The sequence below is a fragment of the Oncorhynchus gorbuscha genome, linkage group LG25 (genome assembly GCF_021184085.1).
Source record: "Oncorhynchus gorbuscha isolate QuinsamMale2020 ecotype Even-year linkage group LG25, OgorEven_v1.0, whole genome shotgun sequence".
In the NCBI taxonomy this organism is placed as follows: domain Eukaryota; kingdom Metazoa; phylum Chordata; class Actinopteri; order Salmoniformes; family Salmonidae; genus Oncorhynchus; species Oncorhynchus gorbuscha.
The window spans coordinates 27214761-27229997 of NC_060197.1; the positions used below are offsets into that span (position 1 = coordinate 27214761).

The following is a 15237-nucleotide window of genomic DNA, read 5'->3' on the forward strand; positions in this document are numbered from 1 at the left end:
CCCTGCTCATCTACGTGAACATGCGTTAGGCATGCTGCAAGGAGGCATGAGGACTGCAGATGTGGCCAGGGCAATAAATTGCAATGTCCGTACTGTGAGAAGCCTAAGACAGTGCTACAGGGAGACCGGACGGACAGCTGATCGTCCTTGCAGTGGCAGACCACGTATAACAACACCTGCACAGGGTCGGTACATCTGACATAACATCAACATGAGGATAGTTGAACATGCGTGCACATATCTTGCCTAATAGAAAGAAATATGGCATAACTCTCAACCTTTGCACCGTAAACCAGGCGATACAAATTAGTCTAGGTATGTAAGCAGACAGTGGATACCTACAGCCATGTCTATCAGGCATGCTTAGGAAAATATTTTTTATAGTACAATCTGTAGCTAAGAGAACTGGTGATCAGCATGGGTCCTCAGACCCTCAAAGTTATACGGCTGCACAATCGAGAGCATCATAACTGGTTGCATCACTGCCTGGCACCCAACAACCAGCTTCAGTTTTGAGAGTATTGACAAAAGTTAATTGTAGTATTGTTTCTCCTCACTGTTTGCTAGTAAATGTATTTTGCTAGATATGCAATACTTGTTACTCTGTTTGGAATCCTATCTTGCGTCATGCCTAGAATTTTATGAGATTGAAATGCATCCAAGGTCATAATCACAACCAATGTAAACCTTCATCAATGACGTTACATAGCTAGCTGGTAAAATTATTTACAGTTGCTGATGTTACATGTTTGCTAACAAGTTACAAACTGAGAGGCGTGGCTAACTAGCTAGCCAACTCCAGTCATGTGCTAACTTTTGCTGGTAAATCTAGCTTTAGGTGGCTGGTTGTAACATTGTAGGTTGCAATTTAGTAGCTAGCCATAGCTACGACTAAAAAGAAGAGGTTTCACAATCGAGATGCAAATCGGTGATCTTTTGTAAAAACCACAATTTTTAGTCATAGATATGGCTACAGGTAGTTGTGTACCTAGCTAGCTAAATTAGCAAACAGAAAAATAAATAGATTTCCCCCCATTGTATCACAGTATTATGTTAGCCAGCAATACACCATATCGGTTTGAGTAGATAATCTAAAGTTAGCTTGCAGGAAAAAATAACTAGCTAGGCAAATGCATTTGTCATCTGCCCTCTTGGTGCTGGTATCGGCTGTAACATCAGCTGAGCTTCTAACGTGAGATAAATCCAAATCTTTGTTTCGAATCTTCTTCGCTATATTCCGGTAGAAACATGTATGGTTGAATGTCACCATGTAGCTAACAGATGCCCCGTCGTCAATATTTGTGTTGATGAGAGGAATCACTTGAAGCCATTGTGTTCGGTCAGATCTTTCCATTTTGCCCAAAGGATTGTTGTTAGTGTCTGCTTCCTTTTCTGGGGGTGGGACAGGTGCCAGGGCATGAAGCACCGCCCAACACAAGTTGTAGTCTTTCAAAGACAGGAAAACATGTGTATGCTTGAATACTTAGCAATGAATCCATCGATAGAAACAACAAAAGTCATCTAATGGCTCTATCAAACAATGAAAACCATATCTACACCCAACCTATAATGTGATCAGTATAACATAGAGCCTTTGCGAAATGCCACAAAGCAGGACAACATTTATTTAATCAATACACCGGAATTCATCATAGGGTGTATCATTCAGCGCTCAAAGCGTTGACCTCCCTTCCTCCTAGGTAATTATGTGTGAAACACATCTCACAGTGTGACGGCCCTGGATTTTTCTGAACCGTCTCAGTGCAGCTCCTTCCAATAGGGCGCTTTCCCTTTAATTCCCAATTAAATAGCCAGCATCAGCTGCGCAAAAGTGGGGTTGTGATGGAGACGTGACTGCGGATGTGTTCAACCCTCAGTTCCCGAAGCTTCTCTATTCCGTTTGTTTTGTAGCCTAAGAGAGTTTACCCAGGATCGGATCCCCTCTTTGCGTCCGTGGACTACACCTCTCCGTGGCCTTTCTCCGCTGGAGATCTATTGGCGGATTGTCTGACTGACTACAACCTTTTTGTATACGGTATTTCATTTGTTTTGATGTGAGGTATACTGTGATGATTTATGTAGTTAGTTGTAGTTGAGGACTTAGTAAGAGTTGATACGCTTTAAAGTTCTGTGGTAAAATTGTTATATTGATTGTATGTTTAGTACTGGGTTTACGCTACACTGAATGAACGGACAAACATTGCGTGACAAAAGTCACTTGAGTTCACTGAGCTCCTTTACCGGGCTGGACTCTTTAGGCCCAAGGTACAGGACATTTCTGGAGGAACCAGAACTCATTGTGATATTATTATATGTGTGTGTAATCATTGTTGTTGCTAATACAACCCACGCAACAGAATATAGTTGTTTTTGAAGTTCTTTCCAATGTTTTAAGGGTTTATGAAAAGTTTATTTCCATCCTGACTTTTACATAAGTCCTTTGTATTGGTGTAGACTTGACGGACCAGATGGGACTCATTCCCACCCAAACTAAAAGGAGAAACCAATGTTTTCTCTGGTAGGCACAACCTACCTGGCACCCCTATAAATAATAACCTCAAGTCAAAACCGTTACATAAAAAATGGCACCCCAGATGGGACAGCTCAACATTGAGAACTAACCAAAGCAAAATTTTGTGTGGAATTAAAACAATGGATTCACCCCAAGATAATGTGCTCATCCATGTCATACCTGTCAATGGGAATACACAGGGCCATTCTGACCATCAAGCTGATAATACAAATCATAATGTGAATGGAGATAATGGAGTTGATTTGGGCCAGAGCCCTGGGAATCTGAATGCTCGGCCTGAGCCACAGGCCACAGGAGGTCTAACCAGTTACTCACTTATTGACATGGATCTGTGTGGAAGTACTGAGCTAGCCCTCCCTCTGACACCCAACCTTCCTCCATTGTCTGGTTTATCTCCAGAGGTTGTAGTCTTACAACTTCAAGGTGACATCCTTGATATTCGTCGGACTCAACAACATCTCCAAACTCTTATCCACCATAAATTCAAATGTCTGAGGGAAGAGTAACAACAGAGTGCCATGGAATTCAGAAACTCACTGAGCACTCTAACCCACACGCTGACAGAGCTCAGTGAGAGTGGAAGATGGGAAATTACTGGTACCATGGACAGGCAGTTTGACTACCAACGAAACCAACTCACTGCCACTCTCCAATGGCGCCTGCAACATCACCACACTGAGGTCCTCAAGGATGTTAATTCTGTTTTTTCTCCCATGGTTAACACTGTAGACCACTTGCAGACAGAACTCTCTAATTGTGTTAAAATGTTGGATGACGTGTCTGTGGACATGGCCTCCATTAGGCACAACTCCTTACACAGAGTTTCCCTGGTGTCCACTTCAGTTCAGACCACTGAGGGCCAAGCTGGCACCTCTGAACAGCCAAGACAAGGCCATGATACAGCCACCCCTTACAGGATGCAATCCACCATGCATCCTGGTGTTCATTGTCATGGTCCGATAACTCCCTCCCCCTCTACTTCCTCAATCCCTCCTAGCTCGTTTGTTCATGGTGATATGAGTAGACGTCATGTGGGGGCGATGCCCATTAAATTGCAATTTCCCACCTTTGGGAAAAAAGATGACAGTCCTGATCCGATAATGTATCTAGAAAGATGTCGTGACTTTCTTGCCCTCAATTCCCTGGCTGACGAAGAACTCCTTGCCACATTGAGGAATGTGTTGCATGGAACAGCTCGAAACTGGTGGGATGTGGCACGTCTCACCACTACCTCCTGCGCTGACTTTGAGGCAAAGTTTTCTTCTGCATTTCTGTCTGAGGACTACACAGATGAATTGGCAGACAGTCAGAAATCGAGTACAAAGAGAGAAAGAGAGTATCCGTGACTTTGCATACGGTTACCACTCCCTGTGCAGAAGGTGGAAACCTGGCATTGAGGAGGAAGAGGTCATTAAATTGATCTTGAAGAACATCAACCCACTACTAGCCAGTCAACTCCGAGAACGAGTCACCACTGTCGATGGACTGGTTCGCTTGGGACAGCAGTTTGAGAAGGACAGAGAATGCCAACAGCAATATGACCAGAGAAAGAAACAGACACTCAAACAGTTACCCAAGACAGACCATCAACAACAGCCAGAGTCTCCAGCCAAGACCCCTCATGTTTTGTTGGAGATGTAGCCAAAAAGGGACATTCTTCAGCTACATGTCCAAGACCGTATCAAGTAAACCCTTCCAGAAACCACAAATCACAACAGGCCAACACCCCTAACTCTCTTCGAAGGAATGACCATCCTACTCTGGGTGCTTTAACCAGAGCTGAAACCCCAAGAGTCACTGCCTACGCCCCCCCATCGACATCCCCTTCCTGCCAGTTAATACCGCACCAATCAGAAGCTACGAAGTTACATGATTGGGGTTCAAATGTGGCAGTCTTCTTTGCCATTGCTCCGTTACCACTAACCCTTGATAATCCTTCTGACAATCTCCTTTTACAGGCTGTGAGAAGAGCTCAGCTGGAACAGCCAGAGGAGTTAAGGCTGTTGGAACAGCTGCAGAATAATGCTGATGTATGTACTTCAAAGCTAGGACGCACCGGGCTCCTGAAGCACAAAATATTCCTTACACAGGAAATGCCGATCAAGCAAAAGCCATATCGTTTGTCCCCAGCAAAGCTAATCATCCAAAAGGGACTCATTAATGATATGTTAACACAAGATATAATAGAACGTTCCTCCTCTCCCTGGGCTGCTCCTGTTGTCCTCATCCCAAAAAAGACTGGTGGTCTTAGATTTTGTGTGGACTATAGGAAGACCAACAATGTTTCCCAGACTGATGCCTATCCTCTTCCCACCATCCATGAGATCCTGGAGTCATTGTCTGGTGCTGTTGTGTTCACTACCCTTGACCTCAATAGTGGTTATTGGCAGGTTGAGATGGACCAGGAAAGCAAGGACAAGACTGCTTTTGTCTGTGCTGAGGGCTTGTTTCCCTTTAAGGTGATGCCCTTTGGATTAAAGAATGCCCCTGCCACTTTCCAAAGACTCATGCAAATTGCGTTAGGTGAGCTCAAAGGGAAGATCTGTTTTGTCTACCTGGACGATATAATTATCTACTCTCAGAACAGAGAAAGGCACTTTCAAGATCTTCAAGCAGTGTTGGACAAGCTAAGAGAAGCTGGTCTGACCTTGAATATGAAGAAGAGCAACTTCTGCCAAACCTCCCTGAAGTTCCTTGGCCATATTGTGTCTTTTGACGGCATTCATGTGGATCCTGAAAAGACAAAGGCTGTACAAGACTTCCCTGTGCCAACCACACTCAAGGCCCTTCAACGGTTCCTTGGTATGGCTGGATGGTACCATCGGTTTGTGTCGAACTTCTCCCAGGTGGCAGAACCCCTCAACGCGTTGAAGCGAAAAGGAGCGAAATTCCAATGGACGGCAGAGTGCCAGACCTCCTTTGAAACCCTGAAACGACACCTCGTCACACCTCCCATTTTAGGTCATCCCAACTTTGATTGCCCTTTTGTTGTTTACACTGATGCAAGTGATGTTGGACTTGGTGCTGTCCTAGTCCAACAGACTGGACTTGGCACTGAAGAAGTGCTAGCGTTCGCCAGTCGGACATTGAATGGAGCAGAACGGAACTACTCCACAACCGAGCAAGAGTGCCTTGCAGTTGTCTGGGCTTTGGAAAAGTGGAGGTACTACCTGGAGGGTAGACACTTCACTGTGGTCACTGACCATTCCTCCCTTGTGTGGGTGTTCAAGACCAACAAACCAACTACCAGACTCATAAGATGGGCTCTACGGTTGCAAGAGTTCACCTTTGCAGTGGAATACAGGAAAGGAAAATACAACACTGTTCCAGATGCCTTGTCCAGAGCTCCTGCTTGTGATAACGGTGGTCCTCATCTTACATGTGCTACTGTCTTGTCAAGCAGTCGAGACTCTCCCAAAACGGACTTTCCCATTTCTGATGAGGCCATATGGAAAGCCCAACAGGATGATCCAGAAGTACAGGCTTTGTACCAGACTATCCTGGAAGATGGAGAAAAGATGGTCAATCCTACCACAAAGCTGACCATCATGGAAGACAAAGTCTACCGAGTTGTACAACTACCTCACAGAACACTCTACCAAATGTACATACCTGAAACTTTACGCCTTCAACTGCTTCAACTTTTCCATGAAGACCCATTAGCTGGTCATTTGGGCAGGTTCAAAACCTACAAGCGGTTGCAAGCGTTACTGTACTGGCCACATCTGAGCATGGATGTGAAGTCACACATCCGAAACTGTCAGGTTTGTCAAATGTACAAACCAGAAGGTAGAAAGCCTGCTGGCATGTTGCAGCAAACGGTGGTTACCCGACCTTGGGAAATGTTAGGAGTGGATTTGATGGGTCCATTTCCTAGAAGCTCCAATCAGAATGTGTACATGCTTGTTTTTGTTGATTATTATTCAAAGTGGGTGGAGCTCTTTTCCCTGCGTCAGGCCACAGCAAGGACCGTCTCGAACATCCTTACGAAAGAGATCCTGACTCACTGGGGAGTGCCTGATTATATCCTGTCTGATCGAGGTTCCCAATTTGTCTCTGATCTCTTTGAGGAGACCTGCCAAAGATGGAACCTGAGAGAAGTTGACCACTGTCTATCACCCACAGACCAATCTCACTGAGAGAGTAAATCAAATCTTGAAGACAATGATTGCTTCCTATGTAGGGACCCAGCACTAACACTGGGACAAGCACCTTCACGAGTTTCGATTTGCCCTGAATTCTGCTGTGCAAGAGTCCACTGGAGTCACACCTGCAGAGCTGAACCTAAGTCGTCCTCTTCCGAGGACCCTTGGATATGGTGCTACAGCCCCAGCAGCTTACTCCAGACGCTGCTTGCTATGACCAGGTAGTCCATCTCCATGACTTGAGAGCTCGTCTCAAAGAACATGATCCAGGCTCGACTCAAGCAGAAGAGAAATTATGATAAGAACAGACGAGACATGCAGTTCCAGCTTTGTGATCGGGTGTGGCTTCGCTCTCATCCTTACTCGAAAGCTGAACAATTATTCTCGGCCAAGCTCGCTCCTAAATGGCAAGGACCATATAGGATTGTGGAGCAGATGGGCCCTTTGAACTACCGAGTGGTGAAAGAGGACACAGGTGAAGATATGCGCATTGTCCATGTCTCACGCCTTAAGGCCTGTTACCCCTCGGCTGAGGAATTGGAGGCGATTGAGCGCCGCAACGTCCTGGATATCTTTGAAGAGGATAGTGAGGAGACTTTTCTCGGATTCCCAGACCCAGAAATCTCACACCTTAAGGCTTGTGACCCCTCAGCTGAGGAGTGTGAGCTCCAAAAAGTCATGAATATTTTTGTAGAGAAAAGCGATGAGGAGACCTTTCTCGGTTTCCCCGACCAAGATGTGCCTTCCAGGGCAATGGTCGGCTTTTTCCAGGGGAGGGGGTGTGTGACGGCCCTGAATTTTTCTGAACTGTCTCAGTGCAGCTCCTTCCAATAGGGCACTTTCCCTTTAATTCCCAATTAAATAGCCAGCATCAGCTGTGCAAAAGTGGGGTTGTGATGGAGACGTGACTGCGGATGTGTTCAACCCTCAGTTCCCGAAGCTTCTCTATTCCGTTTGTTTTGTTGCCGTTAAACGTGTGTTTTGTAGCCTAAGAGAGTTTACCCAGGATCGGATCCACTCTTTGCGTCCGTGGACTACACCTCTCCGTGGCCTTTCTCCGCTGGAGATCTATTGGCGGATTGTCTGACTGACCGACTGACTACAACCTTTTTGTATACGGTATTTCATTTGTTTTGATGTGAGGTATACTGTGATGATTTATGTAGTTAGTTGTAGTTGAGGACTTAGTAAGAGTTGATACGCTTTAAAGTTCTGTGGTAAAATTGTTATATTGATTGTATGTTTAGTACTGGGTTTACGCTACACTGAATGAACGGACAAACATTGCGTGACAAAAGTCACTTGAGTTCACTGAGCTCCTTTACCGGGCTGGACTCTTTAGGCCCAAGGTACAGGACATTTCTGGAGGAACCAGAATTCATTGTGATATTATTATATGTGTGTGTGTAATCATTGTTGCTAATACATTACATTTACATACATTTAAGTCATTTAGCAGACGCTCTTATCCAGAGCGACTTACAAATTGGTGCATTCACCTTATGACATCCAGTGGAACAGTCACTTTACAATAGCGCATCTAAATCTTAAAGGGGGGGGGTGAGAGGGATTACTTATCCTATCCTAGGTATACAACCCACGCAACAGAATATAGTTGTTTTTGAAGTTCTTTCCAATGTTTTAAGGGTTTATGAAAAGTTTATTTCCATCCTGACTTTTACATAAGTCCTTTGTATTGGTGTAGACTTGACGGACCAGATGGGACTCATTCCCACCCAAACTAAAAGGAGAAACCAATGTTTTCTCTGGTAGGCACAACCTACCTGGCACCCCTATAAATAATAACCTCAAGTCAAAACTGTTACAACAGTCCTAGAAATGCCTCAGACATGATGAAAACAAGCTCAGATTCCCACAGGGTGAAATGCCCCTTTTAATTCTCTGTACTGGACAACGATTATAAAGGCGATTCTGATCCAACCATAAATTCATACATTGTGCCCCTGGCCTGAGAGGGTGGAAGTACAACATGTAGCTAGATGTAGAAGGCTAATGTTAACTAGCTAATGTTGCCCATGAACGGAAGTTGGGCTAGCGAGCAAGCGTCTAAGACAAGTAGCCTAGGACAACAAAAAATAAAATGTGTGTACTGTATGAGAGTCAGAAACCGTTTTAACAAAATGAGAGGAGGATGGAATTGGTGTTTCTCTACAAGCAGGGTGAGTCAAACATTTTTTTACTCACACACACACACCATTTAGTTTATGTTGATTGGACAACATTTTTTTGGTATCTTTTAGTTGTCACTGTATTAGACTAAGCATATGTAATTTGATTATGTCAAATGTTGAAGTTGAAATGGTGCTGGAATAGTGAAGGCAGCTCCTGTTTTATTTGCTCTCCAGTTTTGTGATGGAACACAGGTGTGGTTGAACTCATTCAGCCACCGTCTTCTTATTAGCTCGGCCTTAGTTCACAGGCCTCGCAACCACAATATATAGGCCTAACAGTCAGTGGTGTAAAGTAAGTAGTCAGTGTACTTAAGTCAAAATAAGTCCAAATCCTTTAAAGTACTACTGATGTCATTTTGGGGGGTATCTGTACTTTACCATTTACAGTGCATTCGGAAAGTATTCAGACCCCTTGACTTTCTCCACATTCTGTTACGTTACAGCCTTATTTGAAAATGTATTCAATTGTTTTTTTTCCGCTCATCAACCTACCCCATTATAACAAAGAAAACAACAGGGTTTTAAGACATTTTTGCAAATGTATTCAAAATAAAAAAAAACATACCTTATTTACATAATTATTCAGACCCTTTGCTATGAGACTCAAAATTGAGCTCAGGTGCATCCTGTTTCCATTGACTGTTTCCAATTGTCCCAAAACATTTCTGCATCATTGAAGGTGCTCAAGAACACAGTGGCCCCCTTCATTCTTAAAGGGAAGGAGTTTTGAACCACCAAGACTCTTCCTAGTTCTGGCCGCCCGGCCAAATTGTGCAATCGGGGGAGAAGGGCATTGGTCAGGGAGGTGACCAAGAACACGATGGTCACTGACAGAGCTCATCCCTACTGCCTCTGATCTGGCAGACTCACTGAACACAAATGCATCGTTTGTAAATGATGTCAGAGTGTTGGGAATGCACCCTTTGGCTATCTGTACATTTTAAAAACAAGAATGTGCCATCTGCTTTGTTTAATATAAGGAATTTGAAATTTATACTTTTGATACTTATGTATATTTTAGCAATTACATTAACTTTCATTTTTTTTAAATTAACTAGGCAAGTCTGTTAAGAACAAAATTCTTATTTACAATGGCGGCCTTTCACTTTTACAACTTTCTATTTGGGATCTATCTATACCTTTACTCAAGTATGACAATTGGGTACTTTTTCCACCACGGATCAGATTTTAGCAAACACACAATTATCACAACACTTAAATTGTAATATGCTTGGGGGGGCTTGGATTGTGATTTTTTTTTTACCCCCACACACTGCTACTGCTTATAGCTGACTAATACAGTATTCCATTCAAAGCAATTTCATAATGAGATAGATGTAGGGCCCAGGACCGAGTTTGGGAAACCCTGGCCTAGAGCAGATACACTTCAAACACCGACAAGGCTCATTGCGCAAAATAGTATGCCGTATCATCTGGATACGTATGCAACAAAAGTTCAATATTCACCTTCTGTTATCATTTCTGTCAAGACGTTTACGCTCACAGTTTGACGCATACATTCGATAAATCCAACGTATGCACCACATCGAACGAACTGCAGCTGCATCTGCAACGTAATGCTGCAAGGCAAACGTAGCGTTTGATTGGAAATGATTGTAATTCTGGTGTACCAAAATCCAAAATTACTGTCGGTGTGTTCGAAGCGTTTAACAAATCACCTACGCTACCAGTGACTATCGTGGGTTCTAAAAAGGCTTTATCTCACTTGAAATAAGTTTTTAGTCTACTAGTTAACTGAACCTTTTGGTAGATTTACGTAAGTTAATGTACATTTAGTCAACTGCAACAGTAAAAAATATATATTGTATTTGTGTACAAAGATTAGTTTATAGTCTGATATTTCTATAATATGCGGCTACGTCCTGAAACGAGTTTGCGCCTGCAGTCTTGACACGTGCTGTCTCTTCGGACTTGGGAGTTCGACAGTGCTGAGCAAGTGGCAACCATAAAATTACTAATTTAATATAGGATCTCTATGGTAGCAAACTCAGTGTGGAAATAATTATCACCGTATTTTGGTCTCCAAGAACTCACCTTGTAAATTCTGCAATTGAGGTTAAATGCGCACACAGTGCAGTTAGTGTCCTTGTCGGTTGTGTCCAAGTCACTGAGAGACAAAATAATATAGGTCTTGAAACAACGAAGAAGGATGAGCAAATAATGCATATACACTCCACTGAGCTACGAATCAACTCCCCTTTCGCCGGATTTCGACCGGTGCCAACTTCCGCATTTGTCACGTGGTTTGCAATCCAATTCAGGAGAGAGTAGTAGCTATGATATACAGTAAATTACAGCGTTTGCCTATGTTGTTTATGTATGTATACGACCATACGTTTAATTCACACAAATAAAGTCTATAGAACTATCAAAGGTGCATCGGTCGATAAAGTCTTTCCAACTACATACATTAATTGTATTCTGTCGCCCCTTTGGCCGTTTATTGTAGCTGACGTGAGGATGAGATTCAGCAATTTGGAGGACAGTGGAAATTGATAAAAACCAACGCGTCTCTAATCTCATCAGGGTTTTATATAGTGATGGGTGGTTTGCGAATATGTAAACACAGCCTGTAGCTGCACTTACCTGCCAATCTGTCATTTGTCAAATAAAAATAATCTCGCTCTTTTGTCCGTAATAATCTCATCATGTAGGCTATCTGTGCGCTCTAGCCAACAGCGCTGTCTGTGCACCCTTTATCTGCGAGTTGTTGGCTAGAGCGCACATGCCAATACCAGAGTGCGCACAATTGCTATATAGCACAACATTTTCAAGGAAACTATTAGTAGAGTCGAAAATATGATGGGAACACATTTCACTTTATTTTTTATTCGGTACAAATTGTTTTATTTTTAACCATCACTCCTGTGTTCCAATGGCATGTTGTGTTAGCTAATCCAAGTTTATAATTTTAAAAGCCTAATTGATCATTAGAAACCCTTTTGCAATTATGTTAGCACAGCTGAAAACTGTTGAGCTGATTAAAGAATCAATAAAATTGGCCTTCTTTAGTCTAGTTGAGTATCTGGAGCATCAGCATTTGTGGGTTCGATTACAGACTCAAAATTGTCAGAAACAAATCACTTGCATGCTGAAAGCAAGTTAAGTGGCATTGGTGGGAACCACACATGCAGAGATCATTCGTTTACCTAATCTGCGTCTCACAAAGACACGGCAGTTGGTACCAAAAAATCTCAAATTTGGACACATCAGACCAAAGGACAGATTACCACCAGTCTAATGTCCATTGCTTGTGTTTCTTGGCCCAAGCAAGTCTCTTCTTCTTAGTGGTGTACTTTATTAGTTATTTGTAGCAATTCGAACATGGCCTGATCTATGCAGTCTACTCTGAACAGTTGATATTGAGATGTGTCTGTTACTTGAATTCTGTGAAGCATTTATTTGGGCTGCAATTTCTGAGGCTGGTAACTCTAATGAACTTATCCTCTGCAGCCGAGGTAACTCTGGGTCTTCCTTTCCTGTGGCGTTCCTCATGAGAGCCAGTTTCATCATAGCACTTGATGGCTTTTGCGACTGCACTTGAAGAAACTTTAAAAGTTCTTGAAATTGTCCGTATTGACTGACCTTCATGTCTTAAAGAAATTATGGACTGTCGTTTCGCTTTGCTTATTTGAGCTGTTCTTGCCATAATATGGACTTGGTCATTTACCAAATAGGGCTTTCTTCTGTATACCACCCATTTCTTGTCACAACAAAAATAAATTCCACAAATGAACTTTTAACAATGGCACACCTCTTAATTGAAATGCATTCCAGGTGACTACCTCATGAAGCTGGTTGAGATATTGCCAAGAGTGTTCAAAGCTGTCATCAAGGCAAAGGGTGGCTACTTTGAAGAATCCAAATATAAAATATATTTAACACTTTTTTGGTTACAACATTATTCCACATGTGTTATTTCATAGTTTTAGTAGCCTATAGCATAGACTGAATCATTAGGCCATATTGTAATATTTTTAAATTGTTGTAATTTCCCTCTTATAAACTAGCATATAAGGAAAGGTATAAAAAAACGCTAATCGGCATCCTTCGGATCTCCATACCCTACACATAACCTTAGCCAATACCCCAACCTTAACCATAACCCATATCCAATCCTAACCTTAGAATTTCAATTTTAAATATAATTTAAAATTTCAACTTCAATAGAATAGCAAGGACCAGAAAAAAGTGTATTGGTCGACATTACCCGGTTGCCAGAATCTTTATTGAGTATAGAGGTAGCGATAATTGATCACTCTTGGTACTGTAACGGCGGGAGTATGTGTGTAAACGGTGATGCGTCCACCACGGATCAGAATTTCTGTGATTAACTTGGTAAAACTAAGTCACCGTGAAAGCTTAATCTGCTTTTATTTGGGCATAGTAATTAGGCTACTTATGAAAAACATTTTTTTCGGGTTTTGGATTAAACCCACCACAATGCGCTTTGGGAGAAGAGCGCCATTCTGGAGTAGGCCCCATATCCACGTAGCCAACCAGGTAAAGAAAGTCGACAAATATGACAAAAGTAAAAAATATTCAACACATTTTGAACAATTAACATAATTCGATTCAGGTTTTAACGTGTTTTGGTCAAATAAAATGTTGTAGTTATTGATGCACAAACAATGTAAAATTGCAGGTAGGCCTAATGGTAAAATGTAATGCTAGCGTCTAGGGCCTCAATAGTGTTTTACAATGTAATGCTAGGGCACCAGCACTCAAAGATTAGCTTATAAAATTGTAGGTAATGATACTATGTAATACCATTTATGTGTAGTGCATCTTATAGCCTTTCTCAGTTTTGACACAAATTGGTATATTTTTGGTTAATTGCACATTACTGTATGAGTAAATCATTATGATTAAAAAAAGCAAATTGTGAACCAAAATCTAACGTGACCATGTAACAAGAAATCACTGGCACTAATTGCAACCAGTCAAAATAAAATGTGTGTCGCACTGCCAAGTCAAACGGTCGTATATGCGACTGTTTTGGTTGCAGTATCGAACCCAGTAGATGTATTCTCTATTTAATAAACTTGCACAGAAAAGACCCGAATTGAAGTCACCTGTTTTTTTGTTGTTGCTTTGGTGCTATTTTCAAAAGTATGTGGTGACATTTCAACTCCAAACGGGTAATACTTGTAACGCAGCCAGTCTTACATTCAAACCTATAATTGTGCATACATCTTTCACCACACAACCATTGATCCAAAATATAAGTATACTAGTAAATGTAATGTGCACTTTGATTGGATCACCAAAACACGACATCATTATGTCTTCTCAATTTAGTTATTTTAGCAACCAGTTAGTCCAATAGCAAAAAATGTAAGATGCATGTTTCAAAATTGACCTTCAGTACTGTAAATTAGAGTACATTATATTGTTTTTATGTTGGGCAATACACTTGCACTACCCATTAAAGTTGACTGAACATCACATTTCCATAATTTGTGATCAAATGTGATCAAAACATCTTTCATAATAAAATGTTATTTGTAGGGTTGCACATTTTGGGGAATACTCAGAGGTGTGAATTAACAGTAAAATATGGACATTTTCAGAAATATGCAAATTAATATTAATACCATTTAAATGTAGATGTTTTTTGCATCGGATTGCTAGTCAGCTAGCTAGTAAGCTTCTGCAACAAATGGAACTCCCCAGACAAACACTAGCCAGCTAGCTAATGTTAGTTAACTAACTAGCAACTAGGGGTGTGCCGAGTACTCTGACAAAACGAGTATTGTAATAAGTATAACAAGTTTTTCTATGATCCGTGATCCGAAAAATGTATTTGTAGCTGCCAGCATGCACATCTCTTTCACTCAAACAGTGAAGTGCTGCGTTCTCTAAACAACTATTGCCTAGTTCTTCTGTCTGTAGAGAAACGAGCGGGGTATTGGTTGAGCCTGCTGCAGCGATTGTATTAGAACAAGCTGCTCTCCCTCTGCTCTCATTTCCCCAGATAGACGCTTACTCACTCGTCTCAGGGCACAAGCACATTCCAGGTCAGCCCAAGCCCAAATCTCAAGAAACACACAGTACATCCACCATTGCAGCGAGATGAAGGGGAGTGACCCTGTTATGTTCTTGTTGAGCTCACTCCTTTATTCTGTCAGTTGCCCGGCTAGCTCAGTCGGTAGAGCATGAGACTCTTAATCTCAGGGTCGTGGGTTCGAGCCCCACGTTGGGCGCACATTTTTTTTGCACCTCTAAAACTCACTGTGCTCATAGACGTAAGGACAAGATTGTACTACTCATCTGTATTCACAATTTTTTTTAATACATTTTAATATTTTATTTTTTATAGTTGGTTAAATTTGACTCTTAATTT

The 15237-nt window shown here is 42.0% G+C and overlaps 1 protein-coding gene and 1 non-coding gene across 2 annotated transcripts in view; one reads left to right on the forward strand and one right to left on the reverse strand.

Moving 5' to 3' along the window:
- Positions 1-11116, reverse strand: part of LOC124014561 (UPF0687 protein C20orf27 homolog) — a 33967-nt gene extending 22851 nt beyond the window's left edge. The window contains exon 1 of the mRNA XM_046329708.1: positions 10926-11116. The gene's annotated coding sequence lies outside the window, so the exon portion shown is untranslated. The remainder of the gene's footprint in view (positions 1-10925) is intronic.
- Positions 11117-15024: 3908 nt separating this feature from the next.
- On the forward strand, positions 15025-15097 carry trnak-cuu. Its single transcript has one exon. It is a non-coding gene; the product is annotated as a tRNA-Lys (tRNA).
- The last annotated feature ends 140 nt before the right edge of the window (positions 15098-15237 follow it).